The sequence below is a fragment of the Chlorocebus sabaeus genome, chromosome 28, assembly GCF_047675955.1.
Source record: "Chlorocebus sabaeus isolate Y175 chromosome 28, mChlSab1.0.hap1, whole genome shotgun sequence".
NCBI lineage: Eukaryota > Metazoa > Chordata > Mammalia > Primates > Cercopithecidae > Chlorocebus > Chlorocebus sabaeus.
Window position 1 is genome coordinate 878071 of NC_132931.1, and position 5542 is coordinate 883612.

Sequence of the window (5542 nt, forward strand, 5' to 3'; positions counted from 1 at the left end):
GCGGCTCGCGTGACGCGCCGGTGGCGTGACGCGCCTGAAGCCTTCCGCGCCATCTTGGTTCAGGACGAGTGCCAGGCCTGGAGGGGCGGGGCGGGGCGGGGCCGGGAGCGGCCCAGTGGGGCCTGTGGCTGGAACCCCAGGCTAGGCCTTTGGGGAAACGGGACCCTCACCCTCAGCCCCAGCCAAGAAGGGCGAGGTCTGCTCCCCACCCCGGCCCAGGCTGGACGATCCAGGGTCGCAGGCCAGAACAGAACCCCTGAGATCGGTGGGATCCCCCTGTTTCGTCAAGGAGCACCTCCACTTGCTTTCCCCAGCAGGAATTTGAGCTGGCCCCAGGGGAGCTTCTTCCATGCCTGTGTGATGCAGCCTCTTGCAGGGATGCCCGTCCTTGGGATGCGGTCGTAGCCTTGACCCTGGGATTCTGGAGCCCTGACCTTAACCCAGGGGCCAAGAGCTCCCTCTTGATGTTGCAGGCACATAAAGATGCAGGGAGAGAGGCCAGGTGCAGTAATCCCAGCACTTTGGGAACCCGAGGTGGGGGGCGGGGGGGGGAGGTGGGCGGATCACTTGGGGCCAGGAGTTCGAGACCAGCCTGGCCAACAGACAGTGAAACCCCGTCCCTATTTTGTAAAAATTAAAAAAAAAAAAAAAAAAAAAAAAATTAGCGGGGCGTGATGACGCGCACCTGTAATCCCAGCTACTCGGGAAGTCGAGGTAGGAGAATCGCTTGAACCCGGGAGGCAAAGGCTGCAGTGAGCCAAGATCACACCACTGCACTCCAGCCTGGGCAACGGAGCAAGACTCTGTCTCCAAAAAAAAAAAAAAAAAAAAAATTGCAGGGAAAGGGTGCCCTGCGGGACCCCACTTTACTCCAGTAGGGAAGGCACCGTGTGGGAGAGATAGAGGAGGAGATTTGGAGACAGCAAAGGAGACATACGTTTATGGAGGGTACTTTCATACAGGGACAGTTCAGTGGCCATTGCTGGACATGAGAACCACTACGATTTGTAAAAAGCATGCAGCTTACATAACATTTTCAACTAGCATCCTCGACCCGTTACTGGTGGAGTTCCGGGTGGTGAGTCCCTACACATCAGCAGCAACCTCAATTCTCGCCTCCCCAGAAGAAAGAATTGCACTGAAGGGTATAAGGCAGAAAGCCAGAGGAAGGCCAGTTGCAGAGCAGTAGTAAAAGTTTATTAAAAAGCAGGCCAGCGCTGGTCGCTGTGGCTCACGCCTGTAATCCCAGCACTTTGGGAGGCAGAGGTGGGAGAATCACGAGGTCAGGGGTTTGAGACCAGCCTGGCCAATATGGTGAAACCCCGTCTCTACTGAAAATTAGCTGGGCATGGTGGCATGCGCCTGTAGTCCCAGTTACTCAGGAGGCTGAGGCAGGAAATCTACTGAACCCAGGAGGCAGAGGTTGCAGTCAGCCGAGATCACACCACTGCACTCCAGCCTGGCGACAGAGCAACACTCAGTCTAAAAAAAAAAGCAGGCCAGGTGCAGTGGCTCAAACCTGTAACCCCAGCACTTTGGGAGGTCAAGGCGGGAGGATTACTTGAGGTCAGGAGTTTGAGACCAACCTGGCCAACATGGAGATACCCCGTCTCTACTAAAAATACAAAAATTAGCCGGGTGGCGGGCACCTGTAGTCCAAACTATTTGGGAGACTGAGGCAGGAGAAATGCTTGAACCCGGGAGGCAGAGGTTGCAGTGAGCTGAGATCATGCCACTGCACTGCAGCCTGGGCTACAGAGTGAGATGCCATCTCAGAAAAAAAAAATTATTAAAAAACTTTAGAACAGGAAGGAAAGAAAGAAAGTATAACTTGGAAGAGGGCCAAGTGAGTGACCTAAGAAATCAAGTGCCTCGGCCGGGCACGGTGGCTCACGCCTGTAGTCCCAGCACTTTGGGAGGCCGAAGCGGGCAGATCACCTGAGGTTGGGAGTTCGAGACCAGCCTCACCAACATGGAGAAACCCCATCTCTACTAAAAATACCAAATTAGCCAGGTGTGGTGGCGGGCACCTGTAATCCCAACTATTTGGAAAGGCTGAGGCAGGAAAATCGCCTGAACCTGGGAGGTGGAGGTTGCAGTGAGCCAAGATCACGCCATTGTACTTCAGCCTGGGCAACAGGAGTGAAATTCCGTCTCAAAAAAAAGAAAGAAGCTAAGTGCCCAGCTTGACCTCTAGACTCGGGGTTTCATAGGCTGGCATCCTACCAGGATATTGCCACTCCTGATTCCTTAGGTGGAGCTCTGAACACACGTTCTTCTTAGACCATAAAGTCATTCGCAGGGTGCACAACAGTTACGGATGTCGGGTGCCTCTGCCATACGGAGGGGTCCCTCAGGTCCTAGGAACCTGGCCTGGACACAATTGTTTGTACGATTACTCCCAACCCCCTTTTTTCACACTCACCAAACCCACCTTCTGAAAATGGACCTTAATACTGGAAATGGAGTCCCCAGCGCAGTGAAAATAAATACATTCTAGGAACTGACAAGGCCTGAAGGCTTTTTCCCAAATGTTTACACGGTTTTTTTTTTTGGTCATATTTTCTTATTTTTTAATTTTACTTTTATATTCCATTAGTGAAATGTTGACATGCTTAATTAAATTAGGATACAGTTCATTGTTTATGAGGCAGCTTTAGGCCAAATTTAACAAAAGTAAGAAAAAGTAGGATGCAGACGTTTGTACAGTATGTAAAAATCAGTAATTCAGGCCAGGCTCAGTGGCTCACGCCTGTAATCCCAGCACTTTGGGAGACTGAGGCGGGAGGATCACCTGAGGTCAGGAGTTCAAGACCAGTCTGGCCAACATAGTGAAACACCGTCTCTACTAAAAATACAAAAATTAGCCAGGTGTGGTGGCAGGTGTCTGTAATCCCAGCTACTAAGGAAGCTGAGGCAGGAGAATCACTTGAACCTGGGAGGAGGAGGAGGAGAAGGAAGAAGAGGAAGAAGAAGAGGAGGAGGAAGAGGAGGAGGAGTGAGAATCACTAACTGCCACAAGAATGGCACCAAGCCATTCATGAGGGACCTGCCCCTATGACCTGAACACCTCCCACCAGGCCCCACTTTCAACACTGAGAATCAAATTTCAACACAACACTTGGTGGGGTCAAACAAACCATAACCAAACCACAGGATAGGGACTATTATTATTACCATTTCTCAAATGTGGAAACTGAGACACATGAAGATTCAGTAACTTTCCTGACACCACAGAGCTAGTAAGATGCAGAACTGGGAATCTGACCTAATCAATCTGTTTCCAAGTGCTTATTGCTGTCACTGTAAATCAGTCTGCCATACCGCCTCACAAAGACTTTTTTTTCTTGAGAAAGTGTCTTGCACTGTCACCCAGGCTGGATCACAGTTCACTGTAGCCTCGACCACCTGGGCTCAGGTGATCCTCCCGCCTTAGCCTCCCAAGTAGCTAGGACTACAGACACATGCCATCACGCCCAGCTAATTTTTTTTTTTTTTTTTTTTTTGAGACGGTCACCCAGGCTGGAGTGCATTGGAACAACCTCGGCTCACTGCAACCTCCGCCTCCCGGTTTCAAGCGATTCTCCTTCCTCAGCCTCCTGAATAGCTGGAATTAGAGGTGCATCACCATGCCTGGCTAATTTTTGTATTTTTAGTAGAGACAGGGTTTCACCATGTTGGCGAGGCTGGTCTCAAACTCCTGAGCTCAGGTGATCCGCCTGCCTTGGCCTCCCAAAGTGCTGCGATTACAGGTGTGAGCCTTCATGCCAGGCCCTATGCCCAGCTAATTTTTAAAACATTTTGTTGGCCAGGCACAGTGGCTCATGCCTGTAATCCTAGCACTTTGGGAGGCCAAGGTGGGTGGATCACTTAAGGTCAGGAGTTCAAGACCAGCCTGGCCAACGTGGCGAAAGCCCATCTCTACTAAAAATACAAAAATTAGCCAAGTGTGGTGGTGCACACCTGTAATCCCATTTAATCGGGAGGCTGAGGAAGAATTGCTTGAACCTGAGAGGTGGAGGTTGCAGTGAGCTGAGATCACACCACTGCACTCCAGCCTGTGAGACAGGAGCAAGACTCCATCTCAAAACAAAAACAAAAACAAAAAACGCAAAAAAAACACATTTTGTAGTCTGGGCATGGTGGCTTATGCCTGTAATCCCAACACTTTAGGAGGCTGAAGCAGGTGGATCATCTGAGGTTGGGAGTTCGAGACCAGCCTGCCCAACATGGAGAAACCCTCATTTCTACTGAAAATGCAAAATTAGCCAAATATGTGGCACACGCCTGTAATCCCAGCTACTTGGGAGGCTGAGACTGGAGAACCACTTGAACCCAGGAGGCGGAAGTTGGAGTGACCCAAGATCACACCATTAAACTCCAGCCTGGGCAACAAGAGTGAAATTCCATCTCACACACACACAAAAAAAGTTTGTAGTCAGGGTCTCACTATGTTGCCTAGGCTGGCTTTGAACTGCTGGCCTCAAGCAATCCTCCCAGCTCAGATTCCCAAAGTGTTGAGATTACAGGTATGAGCCACTGTGCCCAGCCTGAAAGACTTTCAAATTTGTGTTTGAAGAAGGAATTGACAGAGTCATGGGTTTTTTAATACACTCATATATGGAGAGAAAAGGAAACTGTCAATTTTCTCCATATATATATACACACACATATATATATGAAATGTATAGATTTTTTAAAAACTTTTTTAAAAAAATTTTATTTATTTATTCATTTTTGAGATGAAGTCTTGCTCTGTCACCCAGGCACAATGTTGACTCACTGCAACCTCCACCTCCGAGGTTCAAGCGATTCTCCTGCCTCAGTCTCTCAAGTAGTTGGGACTACAGGCGTGTGTCACCATGCATGGCTAAGTTTTTGTATTTTTAGTAGGGACGGGGTTTCACCGTGTTAGGCAGGATGGTCTCGATCTCCTGACCTCGTGATCCACCTGCCTCAGCCTCCCAAAGTGCTGGGTATACTGGTGTGAGCCACCGCACCCAGTAAGATTTTTTTTTAATAGAGATGGGGTGTTGCTATATTGACCAGGCTGGTCTCGAACTCCTGGCCTCAAGTGATCTTCCCGTCTCTGCCTCTCAAAATGCCTGGATTACAGGTATGAGCCACCACGTTTGGCCCATATATATATAAATACAAGTGTTTATATTTTTATATCTACAGAGATGACACTTGATATTTTAATTGCTACTTTTATATTTTAATATCAATACGATGACAGCAATTATCAAGCACAACACCCAATTAGAATAACAGGCATTTCCAATCCTCCCACCTCAGCCGCACTCTTGCGTGGTTTTTGAGGTTAAAGTCTTCTTGGTTTGGGTTTTTTTTTGGGCAATATCTAAAACTAATCTCTGAATTCTGAGTGTCTTCAAAGACCTCTTCCCCTTTGCATAAATACTTCCATGGACAGTTGTTTTATTATTTAAAATAAACTTTATTGAAGTTTACATACAATAAAATGCACTCATTTTAAGTGTATAGGTTGTTTTGAGACAGGGTCTCACTTGAACTGTATAGT